At 45.3% G+C, this 13,278-nt stretch overlaps 1 pseudogene across 1 annotated transcript; it reads right to left on the reverse strand.

Annotated features, from left to right (window-relative positions):
• Positions 1-5,044: 5,044 nt before the first annotated feature.
• LOC147445876 (uncharacterized) lies at positions 5,045-9,784 on the reverse strand (annotated as a pseudogene). The gene is made up of 4 exons (XR_015189813.1): positions 6,610-9,784; positions 6,176-6,506; positions 5,875-6,039; positions 5,045-5,785 (listed from the first exon to the last, which is right to left on the reverse strand). The product of XR_015189813.1 is annotated as an uncharacterized LOC147445876 (transcript).
• Positions 9,785-13,278: the final 3,494 nt, after the last annotated feature.

Here is a 13,278-nt window from a genome sequence, read left to right on the forward strand (position 1 = left end):
CACATCTTGATCATGCAAATCATCATGCTCATCATTATCATCCAAATCATCATGCTCATCATTATCATCCAAATCAGCATGCTTATCATTGTCATTCAAATCCTCATGCGTATCATCATGCAAATCATGTGTCTTGCTTTGGAGAAGAAGAAACTGAGAGAGTCTCCTTTTCCCGAATCTCTTGCATCTGTGCCTTAACTTGAGAAAAGAGTCGCAAGAACTCTTTCATGTGTTGGTCGCTCTTTTCTTTGACGGCGGCTGCCATTCTTTCTTGGTGTTTACGATCCATTTCTGCTTTTCTTTCCGCTCTTCTTTCTGCGTGTCTGCGATCCGTTTCTGCCTTTCTTTCTGCATTTCTTGCTTCGCGTTCTAACTTCCTGTCCATAAACATCTGCTCCAACTCCTCCATAGGAGTTAGTGATGGAGGAGTTAGTGCAATCCTTGGCGTAGATGGGGAAGGGGGAGGGTCGGAAAAACCTCCTGGTGGGGAAAATTCTTCTTCGCCTCTCTCATGCTCATCACCTCTAAGCAAAGTATCCATTCCATTTCGAGTGATGACGATTCAGAAGTCGTGGGTTCTTGTGGTCTTGGGTTCTTAAGTTCACGGGGAACTTGGGTTCTTGGGGGTCTTGGGTCTTGGTTTCTTGAGTTCTTGAGATTCTTGCGGGTCTTGAGATTCTTGAGTTCTTCTTTCGCTTGCAATCTGTGTTTGAGAAGGATCTTCTCTTCACCCGAGTTCTTCTCTTTTCCGCGGGCGCACCCCTTGGCGGCCTTGAGCTCACACCAAGGTTGCTTTTTCCCACCTCACGTCGATTGGCCAACCGCTAAGTGCACGGTCCGCTCTCAATGAGTGAAAAGAGGCACAAGGGGAGGCTGGACAAGCCCTTCTTTCCTGGGATTCCTATCACTCTTCAACAACACGATTAGGAATCGACACGCCCAAGCGAACTTGGGTTCGTGCGACCGCAACAAGCAAAAAAAATTCTTGTGATTCTTGTGGTTCTTTCCTTGAGTGATATAGAACACTGCCAAAGCACTGATACCAATGTAAGGTGCTGCGGAATGAATGTTTGAACTTTGCTCAAGATGAGTGCTACGAACTGTGCTCAAGGTTCCTTTTCGTACTTATGGGAGGTAGAGCCTTCCGTTCTTAATGAGAGAGTGCAATAATCATAACAAAGTGAGTGGACACTGTGCGTGCAAGTGTATGAGACTGAGAGATAGAGAGAGAAGAGAATAAGACACCAGAGACGTAAAACCCTCCTCCGAAGGCCCCACTCTCGTCGACGAGAGTAGTCTACTTATGATTGCACAAACTGGTACAAACTGAATGCATGTGACTGATGCAAGTCTAGGCTATGTCGGCGATGACGACGGTGATGGCGAGACCGACCTAAGGGCTGAAATCTGCAATCTTTCATCTGCCGTCCAAAACACTATGGGCTGAAATCTGCTCTTGCCGAAAACGCTAAGGAAAACGCTGATTTTGCTGGTCTTTAGGGCTGAAAATCTGCATCTACTGTAGGGCTGAAAACTGAAGTTCTTTGGGCTGAATCTGCTGTTGTTTCATTGCTGAAAAACGCCAGGCTGAAATCTCTCAAAAACGCTACTGTAGCAAAACGCCAGGCCTGGGAATCTGCTGGCGATGAGGGAGATTTGGAAAGTCAAGTCCTGTGATGGCTATGTGGTGAAGACCTGCTGGAAACGCTAGGATTCTGTGAAGCTAGGGCGATCTGACGAAAAACGCTAGGATGGGATCTTGCTTGGAGGAGGAAACCGCCAAGGTTCTTGCTTGAGAAGTTGCCTGTTGAGCTTGGCTCCTATTGCCTCTTCTACCAATTAGTGCTAGTCTAGGTTTGCTTATATACAAACTTACTCGATTTGCCCTACCTACTTTCCAACAAAAGTCACTTAAAAATAATAAGTGAAAAATGTCAAAAATAGGTAAAATAGGCTAAATGCACTAGAAAATTCAACTGAAAGGATTCTGATGGGAATGCTTATGATCATGCTATGTGCAACCAGAGGATATGCATCTATACTAAGTGACTGGGCATGCACGGTCTACGAATAGACTCACAAAAGTGTCAGATCGCTGCTAAATCTAGACTGACTGGACTGACTGAACCCTTGTCGTGTTGTAGCTTGTCCACGGACACATAGGGTTGGATGTGTCACGTGACATGATGATATCCACTCTTCAAATCAATCCTGCTAAAGCACGAGGATCCCTGTAATCTGTCGAGTATATCATCAATCCTAGGAATCGGAAATCTGTTCTTGATGGTGATTTTGTTGAGAGCTCTATAATCAATGCACATTCTCCAAGATCCGTCTTTCTTCAAAACCAACAACACTGGAGAGCAGTACGGTGAAGTACTAGGCTGGACAAGACCCTTTTCCAAGAGGTCTTCCACTTGGTTCATAATCTCTTCATTCTGTGCTCGGCTCACACGATAAGGTGGCCGGTTCGGTGGTGTGCTTCCAAGTATCAGATCAATGGTATGATCTTCAGGACGAGCAGGTGGTAACTCGCCTGGTAGGCCCTCTGAGAAGCAATCGGCATGAGAGTGGAGAAAATCTTTGCGTTCTTTCTGGGTTGCTCTCTCTCGTTCTACTTACGTTTGTAGAAGTCTGTTCAGCTCTTTGTGTCATGACCTCATCGGTGGGGTAGGTCAGACTGCCATAATGAATAAGCCCCGTTTCGCATGACTCATCAACTCCTGAATAGAAGCTGACTTATGTTCTAAGCAGTGATCTCAGATCTATGTAGGTAGACCCAAGGTAAACCGCTCAATATGTTCTCTGAACGAGATCTTCTTGAATGAAGAGGCGGGTAGAAAAGAGCTCCAGAATCTCTCGAAATAAGCGTCCATTGTATCTTTCTTGGTCATCCGAAGATGGTTCCAAGCAGCTCGTATATCGCGTCAATACTCTTGAATCAGCCAAGAAGAAATAAAAAGCTTCTTAAATTTCAGCCATTTAACTAGCGCAGTATTGTTTAAAAGAAGCGTGGACCACCATGTTCGAGCATTCCCCTTAAAGTAAGAGGCAGCTCTCCGAATCTTAGAGTGCTCTGAGTAGCGTCCTTCCGCGAAAGCGATGTCAAACTGCTGTACAAAAGACAAAGCCTTCGAAGCATCTCTATATCCCGAAAACGTGTCAAATTTAATTGACTGTCTATCTTCCTTAAACTCTCGGACCTTCTTGCTTTTATCTTCCATAAAGTCATATTGGTTGGCTGTATAAAAATTCTTCTTCTTTGCATAAAAGCTGCTATCGTCAAAGTCTGATCTGTCTGTAGACGAGTCCTCTGTAGAACTGTCACTCACACTGGGCGAGATTTAGACTTCTTTGCCTTTTTCTTGCCCTTATTGAAGCGTTGTTTCTTGCTTCGCTTTTTGCCTTTTCGGTCTTCTTCGCTCGAGTCAGATGAGCTAGAAGAACTCTCAGAAGAAGAAGAAGACGAAGAAGAAGAACAGGGTACTTCTTCGAATCGAACACGCTTCTTCTGGTTCTTTGCCTTTTCAAATGTCGACTAACGACCCAAATAACCCGAGAAGTCAGTGTCTTCCTTCTACTTTTTGTGCTTTTTAGCTTTGTTTTGCGTGTCAAAAAGCTTAGCAATCCGTGCATCAACCACCTCTTCTAATTCCTTCTTTGAATATTTCTTGTAAGCAAAAGGTTTCTTGAGAGCGGGTTTTGGGGGTGGTGTTGTGGTTTTCTGCCACTCCGCATGCACTTCCTGATAAGAAGTCTCGCTCATATATTTTGCAAATTTTGGGTCCTTTGCAAAATTGAGCATCATCTTTGTTGCATTGCCGATCAATTGACGACGCTCCATCTCTCGATGCTCCGCCTGAGTAGGCCGAGGCGGGCCATACTCTCTGTCTGAATCTTCGTTGTGATCCCAGCCCGCATCTCCAGATGCAGAGGGAGTCGACTGATCATTGCCTGAAGCCATAGGTGCCGCGGAAAAAAAAAAATCGGGGATCGGATTTCCCGTAGAAGAGAAATCGGCCGTGCTCTGATACCACTGTAACAGACTTGGACACTCCAAGTCAAGAATCAACCGCGACAGCACCAAATAACCACTTCAAAACAATTCACAGATCACAATAGATTTGCACTGGCCCGGCGGAGTTCCGTGCCTAGAGATATTGGCCCCAAAGACTGGCACCCCTTTCGGTATTTCTTTTTATATTAATCAATCATCCAAAAAGTGAAAGTAAATAGATAATAAGAAAGAAATCAACAAAAAGGATAGATAGTAGTCACACGCTGGTGACATACCCCCCTCTTGAAATCTCAAACGTGCTCGTTTGCATCTATGTCATTCATGCTCCTAGTCAACACTGATGTATTCAACACCTGTCGACACATGTACGACACATACATGCTCATTGTCAACCCTGGTGTATTCAACACCTCGTCGACTCATGTATTGCCTGCGTGTGAACCCTGTCCCAATGACATAGTGGTAGTGTAACAGACTTGGACACTCCAAGTCAAGAATCAACCGCGACAGCACCAAATAACCACTTCAAAACAATTCACAGATCACAATAGATTTGCACTGGCCCGGCGGAGTTCCGTGCCTAGAGATATTGGCCCCAAAGACTGGCGCCCCTTTCGGTATTTCTTTTTATATTAATCAATCATCAAAGTACAAGAGAGCGGTTAGGGTTTCACTCTCAGACTCTGCGTCCAGATGCTCTGAGAAGTGAGGCCCTCACCACTAATTTAAAGGTTACAAGGGATGCCCAAAAGCAGAGCCCCAAAAGCTTCAAATCAAAAGCAATCAGTTCTCTCTCTTAGAGAGAGTCTCTTTTTTTAATTAAAAACGAAGCAAGTTCTCTCTTTCATGCAAAAAGCAACGCCCAAAAGCTGCCAGCAAGGTGGAAAGGTACGTAGTGTACGGTACGGTTTAGGTACGTACGGAACGTACTTCGGTACTGAACCAACCTTTAGGTACGTGATAGGTACGTACCATTTGTAAAAAAAGACAATTACACTAAATTTAAGTTCACAGACCTTTCAAAATTCAGCCTCATTAACAATGCAATGCTTAAAATGAACATATTGATCAAAAAACTTAATGACTCAAGATTCAATACTCAATGAGAAAACCAATGACCATAAATCATAAGACCAAATAACAACTACAAAGTTCAAACATCATGTCCATGGCATTACCCAGGAGTGGGCATATACCATACAAACTGAATCAAGATCCAAAACAAAGTACTGTGAAATACTACAATGCCATAATAACAATAAAAGTCTGCTGCAGCCTGTCCTCCAAAGCATGAAGTCACCAGTGTGCACTAAGACGTGCGGCCTCAAAAGTCTGTGTCAGATGCGGAAGATGAATCGTCGGTAGAGAGCAAGCCCCCATCATCAAGGACATTGCCCTCCTCATCAAACTCAGGGTCAAGCTCAATATGCTCAACTCTGGTACAAGCACCTCTGCACCACAAGCCTCCTCAGGCATATCAGCAATCTCTGCATGGATGAGCCGGACAGCTTCATTCGCTCGCCTGCGAATGGAGCGAATAGGAAGCTTCCCCCTGCGAATACTCTCTCGTCTCACAGTGTCTGGATCTCCTCCCACCGTGCGTAGAGGAAGGCTAAGAGCTCGTGCACGTGATCTAGTCACACGACGATCCACGCTCTCGAGCTCTCTATGCAGCTCTCTGAGAATCTGCTCCTGCTCGTCTCTAATCTGTCGGTCCACCTCCTCTTGTCTAGGATCATCTACCATTTTCAGCTCTGTCGCATCAACCTGTTGAAGAGTAAAATAAAGTTAAACTGACTTATTTATGGCATATGCTTGCAGGTTGAGTTTACAGTGGCCAACATCAAGGTAATTACCTGTTTGGGTTGCCCCAAAGAATGGTAACTCCGCACGAGCCTCATGTTGGCTCTGCAATACACCAACTTCTCCAATTGAGAAGTGCTAAGGCGATTTCGAATCTTCGTGTGTATGAGAGAGTAAGCACTCCAATTGCGCTCACATGCTCCAGCCGAGCAATCCTGCTCAGTGATCAAGCAAGAGCGCAATCATCAGCAAGAGAGTGACAAGTGTCAAGTAATATAAAGATGGAGTTAGAAGTTTAAAATGATATATACAATGTAATCATGGATGGCAGTTTCCTAACCTGGGAAAGGATACAAGAGCAATGCGTGAGAGGTTGGGAAGACCAACTCTCCCATACGAGTGCCACCACGTCAAAGGATACTTTGTGGCTTCCTTCCTCAAAGAAACTGCTCTCGTGAAAGAAGCGCCAATGCCATTCATGTAGTTGGTGAATTCCTTGTCTATCCCAAGCTGATCATCCTCTGAAAACATGAGCCCAACATACTCTGATTGTTTTGTGCTAAGCAAGGTATCACTCCATAGCTCTGGCGACCTGTAGAGAGGATGAAGCATGGCAGCCATCGCATGTATGGGACGGCTCATGAAAGTCCAGCGGCTCTCAACACATCCCAATAAATCTGATCGGCTGAAATATCAAAACAACTTGTCAATACAAGTTAACTGTTATAACTTAGACTTGATGGTTAAAATAGACAAGTTACAACCATTAGAACATGAGGAACCCTTACCGATCAATAGTCAACAGATCGCATTTGGAAACGTGGTCTTTCATCTGCATAAACAGATGATAGACTAGTCCCAAGGTCGATCCCTCCATATCCGTCAATCGAAGGAGGACGTAGACTGGCTTGAGTGCCACTGAAAGAGCGTGCACTTCCTGCCAAAAGCTCTCATCAAGGATCCGCCTCTGCAAGTATTTTGTAGATTCATCCTGCGATCTTGACATGCCTCGCCATTTTGGATCCACCACTGTCTGTAGTAGTGGATCTCTAAGTTTGTAGAGCCTCTGTAAAACCAAGTAAATGTAGGCAAACCTGGTTTTTGAAGGTCGAACCATATCCAAAGTGCTATGGCTGCGGAAGATAGCAAGAGCCTGATGTTTCTTGCGAAAGAATGTGGTGACCTTGACTACATCTGCAACTATGGGCTGCACCCATGAAAGTTTGCCAATATCCTCCATGAGCAAATCCAAACAATGTGCAGCACATGGAGTCCACACTATGCCAGGAAAATGTTGCTCCACCATAAATCCCATTGCCTTGCAATTAGCTGCATTATCTTTCACCACCTGCACAACATTCTCCTTGCCAACCTCCTCTATGGCTGTTTTGATGTGACCAAAAATAAACTCAGCCGTGATCTTTTCCCCTAGTTTTCCTGCATCCACAGCACGCAAGAAATAGGTGCCCAAAGCAGAAGACACAAGAATATTGATTATGTGTCGTCTGCGTATGTCTGCCCAACCATCTGAGATAACGGTGCATCCAAACTCCTTCCATCCAGTGTTCACAGGCGTAAGCGCCTTGTCAATTAAGGCCTTTTGTTCATCTAACATAGTGGTGCGCATCTTTGTGTAATCAAGACCTGTCCATGTCTCAGTAGGCCCCACCTGTGCAATGGCTTTTACCATTCTTTTCCACTGATCTGCGCGCAAAACATTGAAAGATATGTTGCACTCAATAAGAGTGCGACATATCTCCATCTCTGCCACCCTCTGAACCTCCTCCAACCTCTGTCTCCGCACCTAAAGACTCCAGCTCTCCAACAAAAGCATCATGTAAAGCATCCTGTGTGCTGGGAGCACCTCTCAAAGCAGGAGCACCAACAGGAAAATACTCTTGAATAAGCTGCTCCCTCAAAGGTGGTGGTATTTTCTCACATGCACCAATCTGATCAGTGCACCCAATGCCTGTCAAGTGCTTTTTGACTCGCGTAATAGTGCTGGTGTATTGGTCCCCACAATACTTGCATTGCCATAAGCGTGTACCAGAACCTTGCTGAGAAGTGGTCGTGATGATCCTCAAAACATTGGTGTGGAGCGACCAGTTGGGGTTGGTTTTACGCGGCATAATGAATCCTGCACATTGCAAATGCAAAAGAGTGCACGCACATGAGAAGTACGGAGTGCGAGAGAAGAGTACGGAGTGCATGGCGGCAGAAGCAGTACCTTTTCACGCGCGTAGCTCGGATCTGCAGGACTCTGTGCACTGCTCTGCAGACTTCTCTGTAACAGAACAGAGACTCTTTTGCTACAGTGGTCGATTAAAAAAGCCTAAGGCTTCCCCCCTTCACACTAATAAGCCTAACTGGAAGCGCTCCCTAGCGGAATTTGTCCGAGCAAAAAACGCCCAAAAAAAAATTTTATGCCGTATTGTACCGCACGGTACGTATTGTACCATACCGTACGGTTGTACCGTACGGAAAGGTACCGTACGTACGTACGCATTCTACTATGGCTGCCAACGCAAATTGCGGCGCAATTTTCGGAAAATCCATACAAACCTGCCACGTGGCATTGGCGCCAGAAATTAGGGTTTTAGCCAGCAATTAGGATTTCCAGAAATTAGGGTTTGCTGTGAATTAGGATTTCTGGCAGATTTTAGGGTTTGCAGGAATTTTAGGGTTTCTGCTGTCCGCCACGTCATCACTTTGTGACATACCCCCCTCTTGAAAGCATTGTAATCGATCGCGATTACGCCTGCAAAACCGACAAAAGCCATAAACCGTCTTAGCAAACACTGACTGTTAGTACCTACGTACTAGGAACACACATCTAGCACATGTACAAAATCGACAGTCGCATCACACGACATCACAGGACATCACCAGACATCACATGACATTCAACATTCATTCGGATCTTAGACCATGATTTATCGGCAATGTAGCTAGCAATCACATCTAGGTCCAATCGGGACCTCATCGATGTCCGATTGACTAACCCCTATTGCAACCATGTCTATTCGAGATCAAGTAGACCAAAATGCTGCAGTCATTTCGTCTATCAATTCCTGCAATCACAAGAAGTCAAGAACAAATCAGTATCATAATCAGGAATTCCATTTCATAAAGTCATCTAGCAGAATACTGCCAGCTCTCAGTATCCCTGAAGCTCACAGAGACATCAGTGACTTTAGTATCAAAATCCAGGCATCTATGGACAAAGGTGTGGAGTGACTCCCCTCTTGTGCATCCCATTGCACCAGATCTCCGGTCAAGCTGAATTCAAGGTTCCGTTTGGAGTAGACTATGCTAAACCAAAACATCGAGGTAAAGTTTCACAATCCGAGGAGTATCTGCTAGGTCCTCCTCCTCCATCCACTTCGCATCAAATGCAGGAAAGTTCTTGAACCAAACCAAGAACCCGCCTTCGGACTTTACCTTTCTTTGTATCTTTATGTGCCAAAATCTGTTCAGGAACAAGGACTTCCTCGTTTTCTTCCACTTCGGGTTGCTCATCAAGCTCCCCATCATCGGGCACATCACCCTTAACAGGGTTCAAGAGACTCACATGCAATGCATTGTGAATCCTCCAAGTATCTGGCAGTTTCAATCGGAAGGAGACATCATTTATCTTGTCAGTGATCTGGAAAGGTCCGTAGTATCGCATACTAAGCTTTGGAAAAAGCCTCTCCTTTCCCTTTTTCTTTCGTAGGCGTGCCTTCTCAAAAGTAAGAGCACCCAATCATCCTCCTTCAGTTTCAAGTCGCGACGATGGCGATCCACTGCCTTCTTCTGTCGTTCTTGTGACTCCTGCAAAGTCTTGTGAACCTTGACAAAAGCCGTATCCAAATCTCGCGAATATTCATCCGCTTCAAATATCTAATCTTTCGTGCTGAGGAAGGATGGAACCTTCGCAGCACTTTCAACAATCTCACATGGCGTCTTCCCCGTCGAAGAGTGTATCGTGTTATTGTAGACAAATTCCACCAAAGGTAAGTTCTTTTCCCATTGAGTCTTCTGATCCGAGATACAAGACTTCAATAAATCTAAAATCACTGAATTGGCAATCTCAAATTGCCCGTCAGTCTGCAAGTGGAACGATGACGAAAACTGCAACTGCGTGCCAATGTTCTCCCAAATTGCCTTCCAAAACCAACTCATAAATCTGGGGTCTCTGTCGGACAGAATCGTCTCATACGTGCCATGTAATCAGAAAATCATCGTGATCATTCTGTATTCTCGGGAGATCAAAAAAATGAAATCCATTTCAATATTTTCCCAAGGGCGGGTGGGTATAGGTAAAGGCTGTAACAATCCCTGTGCCTTATGCCTGTCAAACTTGACCTTTTGGCATACCAAGCAACTGCGCACAAACTCTTCCACATCCTTCTTCAGTCTCCGCCAAAAGAAATCTCTCTCTACCCCTTTCATGGTGGTAGCAATGCCGCGGTGACCCGTAAAAGGTGGATAGTGGCATTCAGTCATAACCTTTTCCCTCAACGGCTGTGTAACGCACAACATAGTCTTTTCCATCAAGTAGCCTTCCTGAAGGGAGTATCCCGCTACTGTCTCCCCATCCCGTATCCGTATGAAAATATCTGCAAAATCTGTATCTGTGGCACACTGATCGACCATATCCTCGAAGCTCCTATGATGTATAGCGGAAATAACCAGAACCAACGGTTTTCGAGACAAAGCATCTGCCACCACATTCTTCTGTCCCTGCACATGGACAATCTGGAAGTGGAACTGTGACAAGATGTTCACCCACCGCATCTGCTTTTCCGAAAGCTACTTCTGTGACAAGAAGTAGCGCAAACTCTGATGGTCTGTAAAGACAGTAAAATCCGCTCCGAGCAGGTAATGCCGCCAATGAGTAAGAGCATGGATAACCGCCAGAAGCTCTTTCTCATAAATCTGTGCTGTCATCTCCGGCCTAGAGAACAAACGGCTCTTGTAAGCTATGACATGGCCTTCTTGCATCAAGACCGCACCCAGACTACGACCACAAGCATCACAATATACTTCAAATGACTTCTGCAAGTCCGGCAAAGTCAAAATAGGTCCCATAGTCAATTTCTCTTTCAATGTCCGAAAGGTAGTCACCTCTGTGGGTCCCCACGAAAAAGGTACTCCTTTCTGTGTCAAGGTATGTAAAGGGGAAGCAACCTCTACAAACTTTCGTATGAACCGCCTGTAGTACGAACACAGTCCCAAGAAGCTTCTAACTTCATGGACAATCCTCAAATCGGGAGTTCTTTTCTTCAGGTCAAAACATATTCAACCTTTATCCATCGTTCAGTTCTCCCAAAAGAATGAGTAAGAAAACTGAAGTTCATCAAGTACAATCTCTAAGCCCTTCATTTATCAAAGTCGCTTTCTCGGCCCGGTAGTCAACCACGGCGTAGTTCTTGTGGTACCAAGGGATCCCGAGTAGAACATCACTCGCGTGCCCTGAACACCCCTGTCATTGCAAACGAAGTTTGCCAATGCTCGGTGTAATGGAAACATCCCATCCGGGTGCCAGTCGAACTACCACCGCCTGTGGCGTCAGTCTGTTGGGCGAAGTTCCAAATCGAGCCGCCAATTCCAAGTGAAAAGAAGTTGGCCTTGGCTCCTTCAAAAGAGCTTCCTGATCCTTCACTTTGCCCCAAAAAAAACGGCAAAGTTTGTACTTTCATTCATTAGATTCGGTGCAGGTCCCACGCCATGTGGTACCAGTTCTGCTTTTCTATCTGCTTTTTCTGCCACATTCCTCAGCTGCTCTCGAACTCTGAGACCTGTCGTCGTCTTTATCATTCTGTTCTTTCTGTGCCTTATCAGGGCACTTTGCGGAAATATGTCCATGTTCCCCGTATCCAAAGCACTTTCCCTCTCTCATGAAGCGAGCTCTCTCCTCAGGAGTAAGCTAGGGTCGTGCATCCTTTTTTTTCTCTAGGTTGCTCTTTTTCATTCTACTTTCATTCCCAGAAGTCTGTTCGGCTCGTTGTGTCATGGCCTCATCTGTGGGGTAGGTCAGACTGCCAGAGTGAATGGCAAGCCCCGCTTCGCATGACTCATCAACTCCTGAATAGAAGCTGACTTTTGTTCCAAGCAGTGATCTCGGATCTCTGTAGGTAGACCCAAGGTAAACCGCTCAATCTGTTCTCTAAACAAGATCTTCTTGAATGAAGAGGCGGGTAGAAAAGAGTTCCAGAATCTTTCACAATAAGCATTGATTGTATCTTTCTTGGTCATCCGAAGATGGTTCCAAGCAGCTCGTACATCTAGTTCATATTCTTGCGTCAACCAAGAAGAAATAAAAAGCTTTTCAAATTTCAGCCATTTAACTGGCGCACTCTTGTTTAAAAGAAGCGTGGACCACCAAGTACGAGCATTCCCCTTAAGGTAAGAGGTCGCTCTCCGAATCTTGGAGTGCTCTGAATAGCGTCCTCCTGCGAAAGCGATGTCAAACTGCTGTATAAAAGACAAAGCCTTCGAAGCATCTGAGTATCCTGAAAAAGTATCAAACTTGATCGAGTGGCCACCTTCCTTAAACTCTCAGACTTTCTTGCTTTCATCTTCGAGAAAATCATACTGGTTGGCTTTGTAAAAAAAATTCTTCTTGTTCGCATAAAAGTTTCCATCATCGGAATCTGAGCTGTCTGTAGACGAGTCCTCAGTAGAACTGTCAGTCTCTGGGCGAGATGTAGCCTTCTTTGCCTTTTTCTTGCCCTTTCCGAAGCTTTGTTTCTTGCTTCGCTTTTTACCTTTTCTGTCTTCTTCGCTCGAATCCGAGGAGCTAGAAGAACTATCAGAAGAAGAAGAAGAAGAAGAAGAACTGGGTAGGTCTTCAAACTTGACGCGCTTCTTCAATTTCTTTGCCTTGTCAAAAGTCGACTGACGACCCAAATATCCCGGGAAGTCAGTGCCTTTCTTCTGCTTTTTGCCGTGCTTTTTGTCCTTCTTTTGCACGTCGAAAAGCTGAGCAATCCGTGCATCAACCACGTTCTCCAGTTCCTTCTCCGTATATTTCTTGGAGGCAGAAGGTTTCTTGAGAGCGGGTTTCGGGAGTGGTGTTGTGGTTCTCTGCCACTCCGTCTGTACCTCTTCCAAAGAGGTCTGGTTCATATATTTTGCCATCTTTGGGTCCTTGGCAAAATTGAGCATCATCTTTGTTGCATCGCCAATCAATTGACGACGCTCCATCTCTCTTTGCTCCGCCTGAGTAGGCCGAGGCGGGCCATACTCTCTGTCTGAATCTTTGCTGTGATCCCAGCCCGCATCTCCAGATGCAGAGGGAGTCGACTGATCATTGCCTGAAGCCATAGGTGCCGCGGAAAAAAAAAATTCGGGGATCGGATTTCCCGTAGAAGAGAAATCGGCCGTGCTCTGATACCACTGTAACAGACTTGGACACTCCAAGTCAAGAATCAACCGCGACAGCACCAAATAACCACTTCAAAACAATTCAC

The sequence above is a fragment of the Adiantum capillus-veneris genome, chromosome 12 (genome assembly GCF_014529385.1).
Source record: "Adiantum capillus-veneris isolate H3 chromosome 12, ASM1452938v2, whole genome shotgun sequence".
NCBI classification, from domain to species: domain Eukaryota; kingdom Viridiplantae; phylum Streptophyta; class Polypodiopsida; order Polypodiales; family Pteridaceae; genus Adiantum; species Adiantum capillus-veneris.